This window comes from Marmota monax, unplaced genomic scaffold (genome assembly GCF_021218885.2).
Source record: "Marmota monax isolate L192 unplaced genomic scaffold, Marmota_monax_Labrador192_F-V1.1 WCK01_AAM20220418_F8-fsc00021, whole genome shotgun sequence".
NCBI lineage: Eukaryota > Metazoa > Chordata > Mammalia > Rodentia > Sciuridae > Marmota > Marmota monax.
This window is the reverse complement of record NW_026695228.1, coordinates 19,211,122-19,234,989: the sequence shown is the minus strand read 5'-3', so window position 1 is coordinate 19,234,989 and position 23,868 is coordinate 19,211,122. Positions and strand designations below refer to the sequence as shown.

General features: G+C 36.2%; 1 protein-coding gene and 1 non-coding gene across 6 annotated transcripts in view; both read left to right on the top strand.

Moving 5' to 3' along the window:
• Positions 1-23,868, top strand: part of Map4 (microtubule associated protein 4) — a 169,938-nt gene that overhangs the window by 19,753 nt on the left and 126,317 nt on the right. The window lies entirely within an intron of this gene.
• Positions 1,747-1,852, top strand: LOC124088230 (U6 spliceosomal RNA). Its single transcript, XR_006850301.1, has one exon. It is a non-coding gene; the product is annotated as a U6 spliceosomal RNA (small nuclear RNA).

Genomic DNA, 23,868 nt, shown 5'->3' with positions numbered 1-23,868 from the left:
TGACTGACACCTGGGCAGGCCACACCCAAGGGCACAGTAAGAGAAGGGGACACACACAAGGCACTTCCATTCTATCCTAAACAGGGCAAGGTATTATATTACAAAGGAACAGGTGAGCATAGCTTCACCCATGGGGCTGTAGCAAGACACACCGTGCAAGAGCCACTGACCCTCGAATCCAAGAAGGATGGGGAAAGCTCTGCCACATTTCTGTGACTGAGCACGTTGATCTCCTATAAGTGTATGCTAAGGTCATTTTGTGACTATAATAAAAAAGAATTTTCTTACCCTTTTTTTTTCCACCTCAACACCAGGACAGGCTTTAGTATAGCCCTCTGAGGTAGTGAAAAATTTGGGGAATGATTTAGATCTGAGAGACACAGTGAAATGTCTTTTTTTTTTTTTTAATATTTATTATTTATTTTTTAAGTGGTGCTGAGGATTGAACCCTGTGCCTCATATGTGTGAGGCAAGGGCTCTACCACTGAGCCATAGCCCCAGCCCTGGAATGTCTTTTTGTAAGACAATTTTTGGAAGATTCTTGGCCCTGATTTTTGTCTCCCTGGCCCTATGTGGCTCTTTGCATTGAAACTCAAGATTAGAACCTCTCAGATCTGATGATCTTGTTATGCAGATTATGACTGAAGATTTAGGGTGGAATCTAGATTTTGGGTTTTAATCTTTGAGGTGATTCTGATTCTGTTAATTTCCAGATCATATTTTAAGTCACAAGGAGTTAGACCGTATTATATGTTTGATCAGTTAGTGGTATAAATGATGTTAGTGGTGGAATGAGCATTTGATGAGATTATTTTCTTATTTAGAGTTTTTTTTAAGCAGTTTTGAGTTGTTAGATAAAATCACAGGATGCCATTTTTTTGGACTAAACTACTGCACTTATGCCTCTACAGATCAGGCTAACTATCAAAATGGACTGTAGGGCGTGGTGGCGGAGATTTGTAATTCCAGTGAATTACTGTGAGGAGGCTGTGAGGTAGGAGAATGACGAATTCAAAGCCAGCTTCAGGAATTTAGTGAGGCCCTAAGCAACTTAACAAGACCCTGTTTCAAAATTAAAAAAAAATAAAAATAAGGGCTGGGGATGTAGTCAGTGGTTAAGTGTCCCTGCGTTCAATCCATGGTACCAAAAAAAAAAAATCAAAATGGAGTTTCTCACATTATAGTTGCATGTTATTAAGTTAAAACTAAGTTTTGGGGGCTGGGGCTGTGGCTCAACGCTAGTGCACTTGCCTGGCACTGGCATGCGTGAGGCACTGGGTTCAATCCCTGTCATTACATAAAAATGATAATAAAAATAACATGAAATAAAGGTATTGTGTCTATCTACAATTAAAAAATATATATTTTTAAAGAGAAAAGTTTTATCAACAACTAAAAAGAACAAAGTTGTTTTATTTGACCTCCTTGAGAAATGAAGAGTAGAGAGATAACTAAATTTCCCATACAGGCCAGTTTCAATTGACAGGATAATGAAGTTTAACCTGCTTTGTTAACCTGAAGGTATCCTGAAGTTATCTGATACTAACCAATATCTCTATTTGTCTCCCTGTCCCCTCCTAACAAGGAAAGTAACTTTGGGAAAGGACCAGTCCACTGTGTTTCTCTTTTTCCTTTTTTTTGCTTTTCTGTTTAAAATACCAAACTCCTCTGCTAGGCTCATTTGAATATTTATTCAATTTTATGGAACAAAGTTGTTTGATTTTAGTGTAAGAAAAATAAAGCCAAGTGCTTACTTTGGCAGCACATATACTAAAATTGGAATGATGCAGAGGAGAGTAACATGCCCCTGTGCAAAGATGACACACAAATTCGTGAAGTAGTCCATATTTTTATATACTTTTGGAAGTTAATAAGGAGAGTCTGAGGGGCTGGGGTTGTGACTCAGCAGTAGAGTGCTTGCCTCGCATGTGTGAAACCCTGGGTTGGATCCTTAGTACCACATAAAATACATAAGTAAAATAAAGGTATTGTGTCCAACTACAAGTAAAAAATAAATATTAAAAAAAAGGAGAGTCTGATTTAAGTTTGTTTTTTTTTTTTTAAAGCCAGTGAAGTGGTAGGGATATAGCCCAGTTGTAGAGCTCGTGCTTAGTATTCAATCCCCAGTGCTATAAAACATAAAAAATAAAATAAAACCAATTGATTGTAATTTGCTCTTTTATGAGATTTAGAGAAAAATTAAGCTTAAGGTGCAGAATTCCTATGTACTCCTCTTCTCTCCCCTATTAACATCTTGCATAAACGTGGTACATTGTTACAATTGATGAGCTGCTGTTAATGTGTTATCATTAAATAAAGTCCATAGATTACATTAGGGTTCACTCATGGTGCTATACTTTCTATGGGTTTGGAAAAATGTGTAATGATATATATACAGGTTAGTTTTACTGCCCTAAAAAATCTCTGTGATACACTTATTTATCTTTCCCATCTGTTGGCAATCACTGATCTTTTTTTTAATATTTATTTTTTTAGCTGTAGGTGGACACAATATCTTTATTTCATTTTTATTTGGTGCTGAGGATTGAACCCAGTGCCTCTCATTTGCTAGGTGAACACTCTACCACTGAGTCACAATTCCCAGCCCTTATCTTTTTTCTTTTTGGTGTTGGGAATTAAAACCAGGGACTCTTTACCACAGATCTATATTCCCAGTCCATTTTTAAAAATTTGAGACAAGAGTCTCACTGAGTTGCTTAGCACCTCACTATTGCTGAGCCTGCTTTGAACTCCTCCTGTTTCAGCATCCTAAGCCACTGGGCCCAGTCCTTTTTATTTTTATTTATTTATTTACCTTTGGTACTGGGGATTGAACCCAGAGGTGTTTTACCACTGAGCCACATTCCCAGCCCTTTTAATTTTTTTAAGATTTTGAGACGGAGTCTTGCTAAATTGCTGAGGATGGCTTTGAACTTGTGATATTCCTGCCTTAGCCACCTTAGTCACTGCGATTATAGGTGTGTATCACCACATCTGGCTTTAGTTTTCATTTTGAAACAGGATCATATTAAGTTGCCCAGGTCAGCTGTGAATTTGTAATCTTTTTATCTCAGCCTCCTGAATCACTGGGATTATAGGCATGGGCCACTTACCCAGCCCAAGCAGAATAAGACAGTGAAACAGTTGATTTTGTAAAGTTGTACAGCCACCTTGGAAAACAGTTTGGCAGTTTGCCTAGGAGTATAATTACTGGGCTAAGTGTTATTGTATATTTACTTTTTAAAGAAAGTGCCATTTATATTGATATAATATTCTAGAAGTACAGTCTACTCAAGTGGTCTCCAATGACACTGAGGTTGGGTACCTTGTGATAAAATTTCTAGCTACCCGACATGCTCTTCTCTGACTCTATACTGCAAGGGGTGTTGAGTGGCTTGTTACATCTTGAAAGGGTGGGAGTGTAGGTTTCCAGTTGGCCTTTGCTAGCATGGGTAGGGTTTGGACCACAGTATTTTCTGTGGTGTTTGGCTGGAATAGCTTGATTATGAGCTAAAATTTTCCTGTCTTTCTAGACTGACCCTTTGCTGGTCCTTTCACAGAAGAAAACTGACTTTTGTTGGGACTTTTCTTGTTTGCATTTATTGATTTTTTTGGCATTTATGTATTGGTGCTTTTTATAGTCTTAGGAATGAAAAGAAAGGTTAGGGATCAGTGGTAGAATGCTTGCTTACCATGTGTAAGGCTGTGAGTTCAGTCCTGCATATCCCCCCGCCCCAGCACCAAAAGGGTGCTTTTCAAAATGCTATTTTGATTAAAATTCTTGTTCATATTTTCCATAATATTATAAATAGGGGCTATTATACTTTTCAGAAGAAAATCTGAGATAATAATGGCTTTCTTGGAGAAAATAGGAGTTATTAGCAGTTCATTTCAATGAACCCTAGCATTAGTTTTCTGCTAGAATTTGCAAAACATAAACCAGAATGATTAAGTCTTTTCCATAGCATAATGTTTTCTAATTGCTGTGTAATATACTGCCAGATGTTCAGATTTATTTGGAAATTTAGATTTCATAATTGGGATTTTTAGTATTAGCTAGATTTATGTAGTAGGTCAAATTAAAATTTGCTATTCTGTTTTCTTGTACTGTGCATAATCTTTTTCTTAGTATGTTGTAGATAACTGTGGTATAACTCATAGAAATCGATAATTATAAAATGACTGTAAATGTGCATAGATGTAGAAGCATATAATATTTGGAGTTTTAGTTTCTGTTTCTTCAAAGATGAAAGTATATATGTTATAATTTGTTTAGGAAGGTATTTTTCAACCTCAGATGGAATTGAAATGTATTATAGACATGAAAAAGAAAGTTTTTTTTTCCTGGTATTTGGTATTTAACTTTGCCTTGTGCATGCTAGGCAAGCACTCTATGAGTGAGCTATAGGTCCAGCCCCCAGGGTGTTTTTTAGTTCCCAGCACTGCCAAAGGAAAAAGACACACACACAAAAACCCCTACAAAGCATTTGTTGGAAACTCAAATTAAACAACATTGAAAAAATCAAATAGTACAGGAATATTAAATTAAAACTGAAGTTTCTCTTTCCTACTCTTGCTCTTTCACTACTGTGATTAAGGAAACCAGAGTAGATGTAAGCAGATTTAAAGGATCATTTCGTGTGTGTGTGTGTGTGTGTGTGTGTGTGTATAAAATTCACTTCAAGGAATCACTATAATTCCCTACAAGTTTTTGTCATATACTTTTGGTTGATCCAAGGCAAGGCAAGATTATACTAGGGTGTTTTATACATTGTTCAGTTCAGTCCTGGTAATCTATGTCGACATTTTTGTTATATATGAACTTGGGATGGTGGAGGTCAGAGAAGATGAGGACCCGATTACACAGAAAATAAGAAGACAGGTTCAAATCTAGATCTTTGTGATGATAAAATGTGTGTTCTTTGTACAGTGCTGTGTAACCTTGCTTTACCAGGTAATTCATTTTAGGCTTTTACCTGGTTCTTACTAGATGTTGCCAAATGATGTTAACTTTTGCTTTGGGTAACCAGGCCCAACATCCAAAGCAAGTACATGAGATTGTAATTCAAGAAGGTGGTGGCTTGTCTGTTATCTGTACCTTTCTTATGTTGGTGTAATGGGAGATTATCAGCGTGCATTATGATCAGGTTACAGCATCAGGAGCAGCTCTACAACCTATTTTAGTTTCAAGAGTTAATATTCTGTTTTTTTTTTTTTTTGTTTGTTTTTGCCTTTTTCTTTTCCCTTTGAGATGGAGAAACCAGAGATGTGTTGTTGGAGAAGGAGCATTTTTTCAAATACTGAATATTTGTGAAACTAATGATCAGGCCTCGCTGAGAGTTTCATTTTGTTGATGAGTTCAAAAGAGACATTCTAAATGAAATTTTATTTTGAAAGTGAATGCAGTGAAAATGAGCACTGAAAAAAATAACAAAAAGGATGAACTCTAAAACAAAATCACTAACCTATTTCCAAGGAATAAGGATTATTCAATTGAGTTAGAATAAGGATCTACTTACTGCCGTGTTGTATGCCTGTAATTCCAGTGACTCCAGAGGCTGAGGCAGGAAGATCACAAGTTCAAGACTAACATGGGAAATTTAGCAAGAATCTATCAAAATAAAAAGGACTGGGGTTGGAACTCAGTGGTAAAGTGTACCTGAGTTTAATCTCTAGTACCATAAATAAATGAAAAAATGAATGAATCAATCAATCTACTTGTGTTATTGGGTCTGTTTGTCATAAGCTCAGTTTTCTTAAAGTGGAGCCTTAATCCTACCTCTCTTAGATTGACTTATTATTTATTTATTTGGTGCTGGGGATTAAATACAAAGTTGCTTTATCACTGAGCCACGTCCCCAGCAAACCCCCTACCCCTTTTAAATTGTCTCATAACTTTTTTTTGCACCTTTATTTATTTATTTTTATGTGGTTTTGAGGATCAAACCTAGGGCCTCACACATGCTAGACAAGCACTCTACTGCTGAGCCACAACCCCAGCCTCAACAACCCACTTTTTTAAAAACTTAAAAAAAAAAAGACTTTAATCTTTATTTCATTTATTTGTTTTTATGTGATGCTGAGGATCGAACCCAGTGCCAAGCAAATGCTCAAGCCAGCATCCCCAGCCATTTAATTAAAAAAACAAAAAAAATTAGAGACAGGGTCTTGCTAAATTGTTTAGGGCCTCACCAATTTGCTGAGGCTGACTTTAAACACAGAACCCCTCTGCCTCAGCCTCCTGAGCTGCTGTGGTTATAGGTGTGCACCAAAGCTCCTGGCCTTACTGTGCCAGTTCTACCTAATGATGACTTTAGGCTGAATTGTTTGGGGGAGGGAAGAGAGTCAGATTTTATTTTTAGGGAGGTAGATAACCACAATGGAGAGTTGGGTGAGAGACTGTCAGAGAGTGCTATTAAGAGAGTGGTACAGCTGGGCTTGGGAGCAGGGGGATTGGGAGTTCAAAGCCAGCCTCAGCACAAAGCAAGGTGCTAAATAACTCAATGAGGGCCTGTCTCTAAATAAAATACAAAATTGGGCTGGGGATGTGGCTCAGTGGTCAAGTGTCCCTGAGTTCAATCCCCAGTACAATAAATAAATGATAAATAAAAAAATAATAAAAGTCTAGTGCAGAGTCCAGATAAGGGAAGAGGATTTGGAACCAAGACATATGGGGGTGGGTAAAGAAAACCAAGTACTCTATAGATGATGATTGTGATATGATTAATTTTATAGATTATCATTTACTTCATACTTGCTGTGTACTAGAAATAATATGTTCTTCCATGGATTACTCATTTAGACTTTGTAACAACTTCATGATTGTAGTTCTTAACATACCTATTCTGTGCATGCAGGAACAGTCATGGAGAGATTACCTAACTTGCCTAAATTTAATTTAGCTTGACAGAGGGAGAGCCAGTCAGGCAGTCTGATTCTAGACCTGTACTCTTAACCAGTATGCTGGTTTGGGGGCTTTTTTCCCTAGCTGTTTGACAGTGAAGTAACACCTATCACTTGAAGTAGTCAAATACGCAGTAGATGGTCACCAGTCATGCACCTCAAGGGTCCACATGATACTTGGTGGTTAGATTATATTATCTGGAAGGAGCCTTTTTTTGGCGGGGGGGAGTCCTGGGGGTTGAACTCAGGAGCACTCAATTACTGAGACATATCCCTAGCCCTTTTTTGTATTTTATTTAGACATAGGGTCTCATTGAAATCTTGCCTTTGCTGAGGCTGGCTTTGAACTTGTGATCCTCTTGCCTTAGCCTCCCAAGCTGCTGGGATTACAGGCAGGAGCAGTGCTAGAAAGAGGCTTTTAAGTGCCCAGTTTCTGTGATTTGACATACAGGAAGTTCTTGCTTTTTAAAAAAAAAAATTATAATTTTTTTTAGTTGTTAATGGACCATTTATTTACTTATTTATTCTTTCTTTCTTTCTTTATTTATATGTGGTGCTGAGATTCGAACCCAGTGCCTCACACACGCTAGGCAGGCGCTCTACCACAGAGCTACAACTCCAGCTGGAGTCCTTGCTTTTTGTGGTTCTGCTATGTATTAATTGCCTAAAGTACAGGATTCACTATTAATTCTTCTCTTCACAAATCACTACATAAATAGCAAGTGTTCCTCAACATCAGTGATCAGTTATGTTACTTCTTTCAGTGTCTATGTATCTGTTATTCAGTTCATTAAGAAGCAGCAGGGCAGAGCTTGTTACCTCCTCATCTTCCAATGGTAAACCCATGTGACAATTACAAAAATGGATAGCTGAAAGAAGGAATTAGCCAACAAAGATGAAAACACAGCAAAGAATCAAAAGTAACAACACTGGAAGTAAAATTAAAATTGAACCTAAATGGAGTTACAGAAGAAACTTCACTGTGGGAATGTTAATGCATTCCACCACTTGAAATATTTGATTTGAATCAAATAGAATTTAGTGAAGGTGAGCTAATTTTCATAAAGGAAGAAAGTGGGTTGGTGAAAAATATGATCTTCCAGAGGAAGTGATGCTGGCAAGAAATTTTACATTAAAAGAACTCTAGAGGATATTTCTGTGACATTGAAAGTATAAAAGATAAAATTTTGGAAGGTGTTCCAAACTTTTAACAGGTGTGACAATTTTCTAAGATATGGAAAAAAGCCTGTTACATATCATAAATTAAACAAGGAAAAGGTGGCAAGCACTATCCAAACTATAGTAAAGTGTATTTTGACATGTTAAACATACATGGAGTATAACTTATTCTAATTAAGATCCCATTGTTGTGGCTGTACATGATGTGGAGTTTCATGGTGGTGTATTCATATATGAAGATAGGAAAGTTATGTCCGATTCATTCTACTGTCTTTTCTGTTCTCATCTCCCCTCCTTTCCCTTCATTTTCCTTTGTCTAATTCACTGAACTTCTTCCCTCCCCACCCTTATTGCGTGTTAGCATCTGCATATCAAAGAGAACATTTGACCTTTTTTTTTTGGGAGGGGGGAGATTGGCATATTTCACTTAGCATGATAGTGTCCAGATCCATCCGTTTACTGGCAAAAGTCATAATGTCTTTTTTATGGTAGAGTAATAGTTCATTGTGTATATGTACCACATTTTCTTTATCCATTTGTATGTTGAAGGGCACCTGAGTTGGTTCTATAGTTTAGCTATTGTGAATTGATCTGCTATAAACATTGATATGGGTGTGTCACTATAGTATGCTGATTTTAAGTCTAACTTTGGGTGTATATTGAAAAGTGGGATAACTGGATCAAATGGTGGTTACTCCTAAGTTTTTTAGAAAGAGTTTTAACAGTTCAATGTTTCTAATTTTTATACTAAATATTAGTTTCCCTATTCTTTTTGTTTTCCTATGTATTTAAAACAGTTTATTTTTCTTTTGTCTTTTTTTTTTTTTTCTGATTCTGGAGATTGAACTTGGGCACTTTACCACTGAAGTATATCCCTAACCCCTTTAAAAGTTTTTAATTTTTGAGCTGAGGGTAGAGGCAGAGGCCTGTAATCCCAGTGACTGAGGAGGCTGGGGCAGGAGGATTGTTAAGTTCAAGGCTAGCTTCAATAATTTAGATACACCCTGTCTCAAAATGAAAATTAAAAAAGAACTGGGAATGGGGCTCAGTGGCGAAGGGTGTCTTGTGTTCAATCTCCAGTACTTAAAAAAAATAAAAACGCAGAAAATTGAAGCAGGAGGATTATAAATTCTAGGCCATTTTGGTTTAGGCATGTAGCTCTGAGTTAAAGTGTCTCTGGGTTTAATCATCAGAATCATAAAATTAGATAAATAAATAGATAAAATTTTAAAAATTACTTTGAGATGGGTCTTGCTAAATTGTCAAGGCTAACCTTCAATTGCTGTCCTCCCACCTCAGCCTCCCAAGTTGCTGTGCCACTCTGCCCATCATAACGACAGTTTCTGAAGTTTGAACAACAAAAAAAGTTTTTTGAGATGCGATTTTGGTGTTGCCCAGGCTCATCTTGAATTCCTGGGCACATGATATTCCTGCCTCAGCCTCCTGAGTAGCTGGGATTACAAGTACACACCACTGTGCCTGGCTTCAGAAATTTTTTTTTATAGAGATTACAGAACAATTATAATTTGTCTTATGAACAAATAATTATAATTTGTCTTATTATTATGATCACTTTGCATTGTTCGATTTTTGCAGTTACTTTTATGGTCTCATACCATGGTGCAAAATGAAAAATGTGTGCTGGGCATGGTAGTGCATGCCTGTAATCCCAGCAACTATGAAGGCTGAGACAGGAGGATCTCGAATTTAAAGCCAGCCCCAGCAAAAGTGAGGTGCTAAGTAACTCAGTGAGACCCTATCTCTAAATAAAATATAAAATAGGGCTGGAGTGCAAAGCCAGCCTCAGCAAAAGTGAGGTGCTAAACAATTCAGTGAGACCTTGTCTCTAAATAGAATACAAAATAAGGGCTGGGATGTGGCTCAGTGGTTGAATGCCCCTGAGTTCAATCCCTGGTACTCAACCCCCACACCCCTCCAAAAGAAGAATGTCTACTTAATTATTGAAAGCTTAATTTTTCTCCTTTGCTTTTAGGGTCACCCTATAAGTAACTTTTTTAAAAAAAATATTTTTTAGTCATTGATGGACCTTTATTTAATTTATTTATTTGAATGTGGTACTGAGAATTGAACCCAGGGCCTCACAGGTGCCAGGGAAGCACTTTACCACTGAGCCACAACCCCGGCCCCCTGTAAGTAACTTTTTATTGCAGAGGTTTTTATATCTACAACCAAGCTTGTTTCTTTTGGCAAACTTTGCTAAAAAGATTTTATTGACTGAAAAAAATTATCTTGTAAAAATAAGAAGGGTCTGGGCATGGTGGCACACACCAGTAATCCCAGCGGTTTGGGAAGCTCAGGCAGGAGATTAAAAGTTCAAAGTCAGCCTCAGCAATTTAGTGAGGACTTACTAAGCAATTTAGCAAGACTCTAAATAAAGTTTAAATTTTTTTATACTTTTTTATGTTTTTAAAATTTTGAGACAGTGTGTTGCCAAATTTTAAATTAACTCCGATAATTATAAAATGGTTATAAAATGGTGTCTCAGCACCATTTGTTGAAGATTGTTTCCTCACTGGATTGTGTTGCCACTTTTGTGGAAAATTAACTGAGTTAATTTTTAACTGTGAAGATTTATTTTCGAACTTTCTACTTTGTTCCATTGTTTTATGTTTATGTTTATGACTACATATTACATTGTCTTGATTATTGTAGCTTTGTGTAGTATGTTTTGAGATTGGGAAGTATGTGTTTCTTAACTTTATTTTTACTTCATGATGGAATTTTATAGAGATCATTGACTCTGGATCAATTTGGGGACTATGACTATCTTATTGTTATGTCTTCTGACCCATGAAATTAGGATATCCCTTTCCATTTGTTTAGATCTTTAATTTCTTTCAGCAAAATTTGTTAAATTCTCATGCCTCATCCTCATGATTAGCTGAAATTACAGGAGTTTATTTGAAATAGGATCTTGCTGTGTTGCCCAGGCTGGTCTTGAACTCCTGACCTCTAGTCATCTTTCCACTCCTGCTTTCTGAGTGCTGCTGGGATTACACTGGGCCTGGCTTGGAACTGTTTTCTTAATTTCATTTTGGATTCTTTATTATAAGCATTTGGTGCTCTTTTATATCAATTTTGTTGAATTTAAAATCCTAAAAAGCCAAGAGTTTTATTGTTGGTTTAAAGAGTAGAGGTTTGTATTGTAGGGTGCTCTTATGAAAGCTTTATTTCAGCGATGGCTTTCAAGTACATTGGGGTCAGATGTTGAACTGTTAATGATTGTTTTGGATCTATAGTTCGCTTGTACTTTGGGGTTCCAAACTGATGACTACATATGTCACTTGTATGGTAAATGTGACTGGTTTTTCAAAAGCCTTTTCAGTTATAAAGCAGATGACTTGACAACAAAAATTCCTTTCATTCTTATCATTCTTCTGTTTTCTTGGTGCTAAGTTCTATAGTTAAAAGAATGGTTAGATTTTGCTGGTTTACCAGGTTGCTTTAGAGAAAGTCTATGAAAAGAATTGTTGAGCTAAACAGCTTTCAGATTAAAAACCAATCTATTAAATTTGCCAGCAAATGCTTTTTTTTTTTAAATTCCTTTATTTTATTTGTTTTTGTGTATGTGGTGCTGAGGATCAAACCCAGGGCCCCACATGTGCGAGGCAAGTACTCTACCACTAAACCACAACCCCAGTCCCCCAGCAAATACTTTGGTTAACCTTTAGTGTCAAAAGGAATTCAAGTTATGGCTTTTGAGATTAAATTATACAGATATGTATTGATAAGGGTAGTTTTATATATCATCTGTATCATAACCATTTGAGCTAGTGTGAAACAAATTATCATGCCCCTCCCTAGATTTGCCAAATCAGATGCTGGGAGTAGAACTTTGTAATCTATTTTAAACCATCTTCCCAGGGGATGTGCATATTAAAGTTTGAAAACTGTTTATTTTGGTATCCATAGTATGTTTGTTGGGATGCTTTTTCACTCCTTTTCATTCAAAGTGCTTTTAGTGCTACTTCCATCTGGAGGAGCATCCTTCTGTGAGGCTTGCTTTTCTCCTACAGTCTGTCAGAGGACAGTGGAGCAGCCAACATCCAAAACGACTCAAAGTCAAAGACTGATGATTTTTAGCATTCTGCACATTTTACATCCTCAAAGTAGTGATTGGGGTTTTGCAGCTACTTCTTATATTTCTTTTTCTCTTCTGGAGAGGAATGATTTCTTTAATCCTTTGTGAGAGGTATGTTCTGGAGTTCTTCAGTGTTGGAAAACTGAAAACTTTTTTCCCTTGTACTAGGAATTGAAGCCAGGGCCTCATATGCCCTAGGCAAGTGCTCTACCACTGAGCACTTTTCACATTTTTAATTTTGCTAAGTTGCCTAGGCTATCCTCAAATTTGTGTTCCTCCTGCCTCAGCCTCCTAATTAGCTGTGATTACAGATATCTGTTTTGAGCACCCTGATTATAGAAGCAGAAGGGGAACAGACTGGACAAGGATCTGGAGTTGCATACCCTTTTTTCAGCATTTGGTCATAGCCTCACATATGACAGTACCCAGGAGGTGCCTGCTTGGAGCCAAGCAGACAGCAGGCACATCTGTGTGCTTTGAGTACCCAGAATATGATGAATGATGAATAATAACTTTTTTTCCCTTTTTTAAGAATTAAGTTAATACTAGGTGAATGCTAATATTAGCAGTTTTACTTTTTCACTAGATATTGAAAGATACCTTATATTTGGGAGTCAGATCAGTAGCAGTATTGGTGAAGGAATCTAGCTGGTTACTTGGCCTAGATGTGGGCATGTGGGTGTGAATGGAGGTGATGGAGGGTTTATATATTTATATACCTTCTGGCTTTTCAGTCAGTATATTTAATGTTTTTTTAGCTTTGCCTGGAGCTTGCTATAAAAACTGTATTTCATAGTAATTTAAGAGTTGGGTTCCACTAGTTTACTAGCTGAGTATCCTTAGGCAAGTTATGTAAATTCTTAAGTGCTTTTGATGTCCTTATTTTAAATGGGGATAATGTATCCATATTCTAGAGTTGTTCAGCATAGGAAATGAATTAGTGCATGTAAAGGGATTAGACTCTGGAGTTTAAACACTTTTTTTTTTTTTTTTTAAAGAAATGTGGGTTACACTGGAAGACAAGCACTGTTTAACTTAACTCTTGATTTTTTTTATTTAATTTTTTAGATGTAGATAGACACAACACAATGCCTTCCTTCCTTCCTTCCTTCCTTTCTTCCTTTCTTTATTCATCCTTCAGATCTCCACCTTGTACTTCTCTTTTGGCACTTATGATAATTATTCGTCATTTCCTCTGCTAGAGACAAAGCTCAGTAAAGGCAGGCCTTCGTTGAGCACAAGTAGGATTTGCTATATTAGCAGTTTTCCCCTATGATTTCTTTTCCTTTTCCCTGCCAGAACAGTAAAAATAGATTTGGTTCCCTGGGTTATCACAGCTTGTAACAAAAAGCTTTTTGATAAAGCTGGCTGTTGGGTTAGTAGAATGAGATCATTTCTTTCTAAATAGTGTGTAATGTCCTAAATATTTGTTGAGACAAAAGGCTTGTTAGATAGATTAACCACACAATAAGCATGACTATGTGATTCTGTTCAGAGAAGGTAGTATGAGTTTTCTGTGTGATAGAATAATAATGATATGTGGAAAAAGGTGAAAGGTACTTTGCACAATCTGTGCACTCTGGCTGGCCATGTGTAGAAGGAGATTAGAATAATAAAAGTGCCTCAAGGCATACCTAAGTTTGGAACCTTGGTTTTTAGGCCATCACATCTTAAATGCATTGCTAATTAAAAATTATTAAGGACAGTTTGAAACTAGAGAGAAGTGTTGGGAGGCCACAGAATTGTAGGCTTTAAAGTGGTAAATTGTAGTTATGCAAATTTCACCTTAGTTAAAAAAAACAAAAATTATTTAGGACTGATTACTAAGTCCTTAATATAAGAAACTAATATTTTTAAAAATGTTGTTAGTTGTAGATGGACCCAATATCTTTATTTTTATGTGGTGCTGAGGATCGAACCCAGGGCCTCGCACATGCTAGGTTAGTTAGAAACTAACATATTTACTTTATGTTTGTATAGAATTAGTTTGGATATCTAGGAGCATTAGGCACAGCTTCAATTTTCACATGATGTATGTTGACTATAGAGGCACAAACTTACAGAAAACAAAAATACACATGAGGTGGGTATGCCATTTGAAAAGGATTGCTATTTGGTACTGTTTCCATTACATAGGTATAATTGGACTTGTCTTATTGATCTTGACAGTTAAGTTAGCATAGGAACTGATCAGAATAAACCGTTTATGATATCTTGTTCTCTGGTTGGAATATAAGACAGAGTGGAAATTCTGGTTCTAGTTGAGAATCAAGGATGATCTTGAATAAGTATCTTTGTTAATTGCTTGAGCTCTTTTCTCACTTATAAAACCATGAGGTTTGATTCAAATGCCTTTTCTAAAATTTTTGATTTGGTTGGACATGTTAGGCTCACTTTGCTAAGATTTGTTTTGTTTTTGTGAATATGAATAAGCACTTGTTAGACTTGGTTACTCAAATTGTTGTCTTATATTGGTTTCCAAGGGTACCAGTGATAGAACTTCAAGATTTGAAGCTTTATGAACATTTTATATTTTTCTGTATTTAAGAAATTTCTGCAAATAAGGCCCAGAGGGTGGTTTTTTTCTTTTTCTTTTTCTTTTTTTTTTTTTTGTACTAGGAATTGAACTAGGGTGCTTTACCACTGAGCTACATGCATCCCCAGCAACTTAGGTCTCCATACTGAGGCTGACCTGAAATTAGCTCTCTTGAGTCACTGGAATTATAGGAATATGCCACTGTGCCCTGTAAGGATATATTTTGATATATGGAAACAATAAATGGCATTGTTTCCATATATTCTACACTCAGTTTCTCCTGTCGTTAACATTCTTTGGAAGTGCAGGGTAGGGGGTATCACTGGGTATTGAACCCAGGGTGCTTAACCACTGAGTCACATCCCCAGCTTTTAAAAATTTTTTATTTTGAGACAGAGTCTTGCTAAGATGCTCAGGGCCTTGCTGATTTGCTGAGGCTGGACTTAGAACTGTCGATCCTCCTGCCTCAGCCTTCTGAGCTTCTGGGATTTACAGGTGTGTGCCGCTGCACCCAGTCTCATTAGCTTCTAATATTAGGATGGTACATTATTATTAACTAATATTCATAGTTTATTCAGATTTTAAAAAATGTTTTTCATGTTACTGGGATCGAACCCAGGGGTGGTCTACCAGTGAACTACACCCTTAACCCTTTTTATTTATTTATTTATTTTTATATTAAGACAGTCTTAATTGCTGAGGCTGGCCTGGAATTTGGGATTCTCCTGCCTCAGCCTTCTGAGTTGCTGGGATCATAGACATGTACCTGGCATGTTTCTTCAGTTTTTATTAAACAACCTTTTTCTGTTCTAGAATCTTATCTAGGATACCAAATTACATTTAGTTGTCATGTTTAGGTTTTTCTTGGCTATAACCATTTCTCAGACTTTCCTGTTTCCTCAGTTTTGAGGAGTTCTGGTCTGATGTTTTATAGAATATCCTTCAATTGGGATTTGTCTGATCTTTTTTCATGATTAGACTGGGGATATGGTTTTCAGGAAGAGGATCACAGAGGTAAAGTGGCACTCTTCATTACTTTATATCAAGGTGTATACTATCAACCTGACATCACTTTTGATACTAATCTTGATCTGATCTCTTGGCTTAGTCAGTATTAGGTTTCTATTTCTCTTCTTTCCATAATGTACTCTTTGGAAGGAGGTCACACTGCTATCACACTTTCACACAAGAATGAGGGATTATGTTCTACTTCCTAGAAGGTGGATGGAGCAAGTACATTATTTGAAATTCTTCTTAGGAGATTTATGTCTTCTCTCACCTCTCACTATTTATTCACTCATTTATTTATACCAGTATGGACTCATCTTTTTTTTTTTTTTTCCCTTTTTGTGATGCTAGGTATAGAAGTCATGGCCTCTCACTAGTCAAGCACTGAACTATATCCCCAGCCCATGCATATTTATTTTATTATTTGTGCAATGTATTTGTCCAATAAGACCTTATTTTATTCAGAGCATTCTAGCTTTAGCCATTGGAAAATCTTTCAGTTGACTCATGTTCCTTTGAATTAAAATTCATTTTTAGAACTTTTTAATTTTCTGGCATTATCAGGTTCATCTTGAATATTTCTTGTTTTAGTCCTAGAATTAATCATTTCTCCAAACTATACCTGTTCCTTTTTATCAGAGAATGGTATTTGAACCCAAGATCTGGTGCTAGGTATGTTCAGTGCATAGCAGGGTATTCCCCCAAATTTTAATTAAACCTTGTGTTCCAAGGTTTAATTAAAATTTAATTTTGAAGGAAAAAAATGTTTAGTCTCATTTCTAATTGAGCCTCCTTCTTTTTTTAATGGGTTTTAAAAAATATTTATTTACTTATTTATTAATTATGTATTGAACCCAGTGCTTCACGCATGTAAGGCAAGACCTCAGCCACTGAGCTATAACCCCAGCCCCTAATTGAGCCTTCTTTATTTTTATTTTTTTTTTTTAGCTATTTTAGGAATAAGTATGTATGTATTCTTATCTTTCCATTAAGCAGATGTGTCAGGACTAGAATTCTGACTAGAACCTTGAAAGGAGAATTAGTGATTATTGCTTCCTGGGGAAGTAAGACTTTTTGGATGTGTGGATCAAGTTCTGTTTATACTTTACAGGAATTAGCACTGGTTTCTTAGTTTATTCCACGTCCCCACCCCCATCTTTCCTATCTACTGACTTTGTGATTTAGTTAAACCAAGGCAATAAAACACAGCCAAGATTGTATTACCATTAGGAAATGTTTAAATTTGGTAGTGTAGAGGTTTTAATTTTTTGGAATTGAACCCAGGGAAACTTTATCACTAAGCTACATCCCCAGCTCCTAAATTGCTTAGGGCCTCACTTAGTTGCTGAGGCTGGCTTTGAACTCAAGATCCTTCTGCCTCTGCCTCCTGAACCACTGGGATTACAGGTATGTGTCATTGTGCCCTTCCTGAATACACAGCATTCTTTTTTTTTTTTCCCCCACCCGGGATTGAACTCGGGCATTCAACCACTGAGCCACATCCCCAGCCCTATTTTGTATTTTATATAGAGACAGGGTCTCACTGAGTTGCTTATTAGCACCTTGCTTTTGCTGAGGCTGGCTTTGAACTCAATGATCCTCCTGCCTCAGCCTCCAGAGCTGCTGGGATTATGTGTGCATGTCACCACACCTGGCTTACACAGCATTCTTATTGCTCCTGTCGTTTTTTTGGCAGATGCTCACATTCTGATGGGTGATAAATTATATTTGTTTTTTCCAGTAAAATTGATTCTGATGGGATGAAAGCTGTATTGATAGGTGGAGTTTTGAGGGGGCAGTCATGTTGGTGGGTGGAAATAATAAAGCTGACAGCAGTATTTTCTTAGTTATGGAGAACGTTTATTTTGGTACAGAGGCTTTTTTTTTTTTTTTCCTTAACTACTGAGGTACATCCCCAGCCCTTTTTATATTTTATTTTGAGATAGTCTTGCAAAGTTGCTCTGGGCCTAGCTAAATTGCTGAGGCTAACTTTGAGCTTGCCATCCTTCTGTCTCAGCCTCCCAAGCTGTTGAGATTACAGGCATGCAACACTGTGTCTGGTGAGAACATTTTTTTAATAGTTTGATTTATTTCATCGTGTTTAGTTTTAACTGGTTAGTTTCTGGCAGTTGTATTTGGAGTAATTAAATATTTGGTGTTCACTGCTTACAATTAATTGCATAATATTGTAGGATGACTGCTTTTCAGATTTCAATTTTGCTGTTAATTAGCCTTAAGTCATCCTACAATATTATGCACAGTTACTTCCTCCTTTGGCTTAACTTTTTATCAAGCTGGTGGTTTATAGAGAGTCTAAGATTCTTCTAGAAAAATCTTAAAAGACAAATTCTTCCATGTACTCTAAGAATATAAGTTAATCATCCCTTGACTTATATAGTTTGGCTATAAAGTTTTTTGGAAAAATATGTTATTTGGTCTTGGTCTTGGTCTTGGTGTTATCTTTGGAATAAAGTATCTTTATGTAACATGATTTGGTAAGAAACACACCTCTGTCTGGAAGGCCAATCTAAATTCCTGTTTTGTATAGCTTGCCAATTTTTTTTTTTTTAAGAGAAACCTTTGTATTTGAGAGGAATGTAAAGTGAGTATTCATGATATAGACTCTTGTAGGAATGTCAAAGTATTTACTAGTATTTTCAGCTTCTGAGAACCTGACAAGGCAAACAATTTAAAATCTTAATTAAATCTAAACTGTGCACGGTGGTACATGTCTATAATTCTAGTGACTAAGGAGTCCAACACAGGAGGATTGCAAGTTTGAGATCAATCCTGGGATTTTGAAAGACCCTGTCTCAAAATATAAAATAAAAAGGGCTGGGATGTATGTAGCTCATTGATAGAGCACCCCTGGTTCAATTTCTAATACTAAAAGAAGACAAAACAAAAACAGGTAAATCTAAATGGATGGAATAAATAATTTTTTTACAGTAATTTTTTTTACAGTAATTACAGTAATTACAATTTTTTTACAGTAATTACAATGATTTTTAGATAATGCTTATTTGGCCAAATGTTTTAATTCTGATCTTTTTATTCATTAAAACGATTCATTATTCATGAAATTGTGTAGTTTCTTTGTAAATAGCAATACCTATAAGTATTCAGAAGTGTATTCAGAAGTGTATATATAAAAGGTTTTTCTCTTCAAAGTTATAGCCTTTGCTTTTTTTGCTCTAGTGGCAAGTTTAGGAACCTCTTAAGTCAGCATACTATTTTCTCTTTTAAAAGGGTGTGTGTGTGTGTGTGTAATATATATATATATATATATATATATATATATATATATATATATATGCATATTTCATAAAAATTAGTACTTTAAAAAAAAAAACATGGTGCTTGGCACTTAGTATTAGGCCAAGCCATTTGAAATTGATGTTCATGTAAATAGAAAATGATCAAATGTCAACAATTTAAAAAAATTTTTTTGTTGTTGTTATAGGTGGACACAATGTCTTTATTTTACTTTATGTGGTGCTGAAGATCAAACGCAGTGCCTTGTGCATGCTAGGCGAGCACCCTACCTCTGAGCCATAACCCCAGCTCAAATGTCAACAATTTTTTATGGTTCTACCTAATAGATGCAGAAATCCTGTTGACCTAAACAGTCAGATCATATAATGATAGATTGAAAAAGAACTTTGTTTAATTCTTCTCTTTTGCAAAGTGAAGTGTCTTGGCCCAAGATATTATAAATATTTCAGCTATCGCAGAGGTTATGAAAAGAGCAGATGATCTGTCAGTGGTTATTATTTTATTTATTTATTTTTTGGTACTTGAGGGTTGAATCCAAGTTCACTTTACCACTGAGTTACATCCCTAGTCCTTTTCATTTTTTTATTTTGAGATAAGGTTTTGCTAAGTTGCTGAAGCCAACCTTGAATGATCCTCCTGCCTCAGCTTACTGACTTGCTGGTGTTACTGGCATGTGCCAGTAGTTTTTACTTCTGAATGTAATGGAAATCTATTCTGTAAAGTTCCTGAATAGGAAGGTCAGGAGATCTGGTTTCCTCCCAAGTAATGCAATTTTTGGAATGCTCTTTATCAGTTTCCTTATTTGTAAAATGAGGATGTTAGATATGTAAGATGTTTGCTTAGTTAGGATATCCTATGTACCATTTTGGTGCTTAACCCAATTAAAGGTTTATTTCTTGCCCACATCATAGTCTGAGTGTTTGACTTGTTATTTTTTTTAATAACTTTATTTTATGTATTCATTTTATTTGGTGTGAGGATCGAACCCAGGGCCTTGCATGTGCGAGGCGAGCACTCTGCTGCTGAGTGAGCCATTACCCCAGCCCCTGACTTGTTATTGAGGACTTTCACTCTTTCTATGGGTTGTTTTGGAGCCTTCCACTGGATCCTTTGTATTTAGTTTGTGACAGCAAAGAGCACTATAGTGTTGTCCAAAGCTTGGTCCTTGTCCCTGATGCCAATCCAGTAACGAGGACAACGCTTTTGAGAAAAAGAAGATTTATTGCTTTGCTAGCAAAGGAAAAACACAGGGGACTCCTGTCCCAAAGGCTGTGATTCTGCCCATCCATAGGAACAAGGTTTTTAAAGAGATGATTCAAAGAAAATGAGATTAAGACCTTTATTTATTTGTTTATATATGGTGCTGAGAATTGAACCCAGTGTCTCACACATGCCAGGCAAGTACGCTGCCATTGAGCCACAATCCCAGCCCAGAAAATGAGATTAAGGAGGAGAAATCAGGAAGGAGAAGATCAGAGAAAAGAAGATCAGGAAGGAGAAGGTCAGGTAGAAGTTTTGGAAAAAGGAAAAAAACATGTAAGTTTCAGATTCACAAGGGATATAGCCAAAGCATCAAGTGAACCCCTGTTACACTAGGAAGGAGACTCTGATAAAATGTTTTATGTGAGGCTTATTAGTTCAGCTCACATTGCATTGACTGAAACCCAGTCACATGTCTCAACTTCTTTGGAGATGAGGAAATGCTATCTTTTGAGTACTAGAAAGAAGAAACAGGATTGCTCATGTCTGCTACTGTCCTTTTAGTTTGTACTTAAAAAAAATTCTTTTATATTGGAAATTTAACCCAGGGATGCTTTACCACTGAGGTACATCCCCAACCCTTTTTATTTTGTATTTTGAGAATAGGTCTTGCTAAATTGCTGAGGCTGGACTTGAACTTGCCATCCTCTGCCTTAGCTTCCTGAGTTGCTGGAATTAGAGGTGTGTGCCACTCACTGCATCTGGCTAAATATAATGTAAAGCACATGCACTTTTTTTTTTTTTTTTGCAGTGCTGGGGATCAAACTCTGCCTTGGGCATGCTAAGCAAGTGCTTAACTGCTGAGCTACATCCTCAGCTCTTTTTTTTTTTTTTTAAATTTTTAAAATTTTTTTAGTTTAGGTTGACACAATACCTTTATTTTTTTAATGTGGTGCTGATGATCGAACCTGGGTCCTGCCTGTGCTATGCGAGTGCTCTACCACTGAGCCCAATCCCAGCCCCAACATTCTTTGATTTTTATATTCAGCACCAAAATCTTTCTCCTATTGCATGTTGCTTTTTTGCTCTTGATTGCTCAGAATTTACTTCCAAATTTCTTGGCAGCAATTAGTTTGTAAGTCAAAACTCTGGTGCTTATTATATTTAGGAGAATTTTCTTTCCCAGGTGATTGTTAGTTTTATTTGTGATTTCATTTAAGGTTTAAAATTTTATTTTATCTCAGTAGTCTTACTTTTTTTTTGGAATGATTAAAAATGCTTATATTGCAAAAGTCTCCCAGTGCTTGTATAAGAAATACAATAGAATACTAAACACAGCCAACATCAGAGCCATAAAGTTATTGTCCACCCATGTTCAGTCTATCAGCCCACTAGCAGAAGGGAGAACGGACAGACCTTATACTGTCTTTTAAAGGTCAGCACATGTAGACTTTCAAACCAAAAGAGAAGCACATTCCAGTGAGGAGGCAAAGTTCTCTTTGCCTCTGCCTACTTAAAATTAAACATGGAGAGTCAGCAAAACTCTTTCAGTTATTTAAGCTGCTGTTTTAGAATCATTACCATCCTTCCTCTTCATTCCCTCTTCTCTTTTTCTCCCCCTGTGATGTGTTATAGATACATACATACATACATACACACACACACACACACACACACAAGTATAAATATTAAATGCATTCTTTTAAAAAAATATTTTTAGTTGTAGATGGACACACTAACTTTATTTTTATTTGGTGCTGAGGCTTAAACCCAGTGCCTCACACATGCTAGGCAAGCACTCTACCACTGAGCTACAATCCCCACCCCTTAAATGGACTTTTAAAATATGTAATTAGTGTAAAATAATGGCACAATCTAGTTTGTATTATATTTGTAACAGTACTTTCTTGTGTAGGTCCCCTTTCAATAAATTGTGCCTCCCCCATTTTTAATTTGTTTTTTAAAATGTGCCATTGCCCTTCATGTCTAGAATCATACACTTACACTGTTTGTTGAAAGACTATTTTGGATAAATTGTTTCTAGATCTAGAACATTATCATTCTGGGATTTCATTTCGATTTTCTTTCTTGTATACTAAGACTTTCCCATGACATTTTTCATTTTCTTAATTCTTTTTCATAAATAGTGCATGGATTTACAGTGTGTCATTTAGTAGATGGATAAAGTATGAAAAGCTAGCTTCAAATTAATCTGAGTTTCGGGGCTGGGGATGTGGCTCAAGCGGTAGCACGCTCGCCTGGCATGCATGTGGCCTGGGTTCGATCCTCAGCATCACATACAAAAGATGTTGTGTCCGCCAAAAACTAAAAAATAAATAAATAAATAAATAAATTAAAAAAAAAAAAGATGTGCAACTTTAAAAAAAAATTAATCTGTTTCTTTGTTTTGTTTTTGGTGCTGTGAACTGAACCCAGAGCCTCCTGTGGGTTAAACAAACACATGCTCTACCAATGAGTTATACCTTCAAGGTGCTCTTTTTTTTTTAATTTTTTATAAGTTGTACATGGACACAATACCTTTATTTTGTTTATTTATTTATTTATTTTTATGTGGTGCTGAGGATTGAACCCAGTGCCTGACACATGTTAGGCGAGCACTCTACCACTGAGCCCCAGCCCCAGCCCCTCAACGTGCTCTTTTCAGTTTTAAAGCCATCACTATTTTTTTCCCTAATATCTGAGTGTTGCTACTAGAAAAAAAGAAGACAATTTTACAGCTTAGGGGTATTTTTATTTTCTAATGTCTCCATCTTGACTGTCTCTTCTGTACCTCTCATGATGATGAAGATATTCATATTTTCCATATTATCTTGTAGAAGCTTTATCATTTTACTTTCCACATTTAGGCCTGCCATTTATCTGGAATTTATTATTATTATTATTATTATTAATATGCTCAATACCCATTGAACCCAGCACCATTTATTGGAAAGGCAATTCTTTCCCCCACTGCTCTGATTGTCCCATTTGTTGAGTATCTTCTATGATTTGGATCTGGTCTGTACCTCCAAAAGGCACATGTGTTGGAAGCTTGGTTCTCAGTATGGTGATGTTCAGAGGTGGTGCAACCTTTAAGAATTGGGGCTTAGTAGGTGGTCATTACTGATCCCTCCTCATTCTGGCTCTGGCTTTCTTTTGCGCCACGTGATCTCTTTCTTGCTCACATATTCTCCCACCATGATGCCACCTGTTTTGAGGTGACCCAGCTAAGGGAGGGACCCTTACCAGAGGCTGAATTGATGGAGCTTCCTGATCTTGTACTTTTAGCTTCCCAAACTATGAACTAAATTTGTTTTCTTTATGAAATTTTCAACCTGTATTATTTTTTACAGTATTGGAAAACTTACTAATACAACAGTACTTACATATATATGGTTCTGTCTTGAAACTGTTCTCTTGCATTGTCCATTTTCTGATGATTATGCTGGGCACTACAATGTCTTTGTTATTTTATTTAAAGTTTAAACATAGGAAATTGCTAAATTACTAGGTGAGAAACTGTCATCAATTTTCAGTGTTTTGATATAGTTCCATCCATTAATGAGTTAATTTAAATTTGTTCCCCAAGATTGTCTTGGCTATTCATGGTTCCTTTTATTTCCACTTAAAATTGAGAATTAAAAAAATTTTTTAAATATTTTTT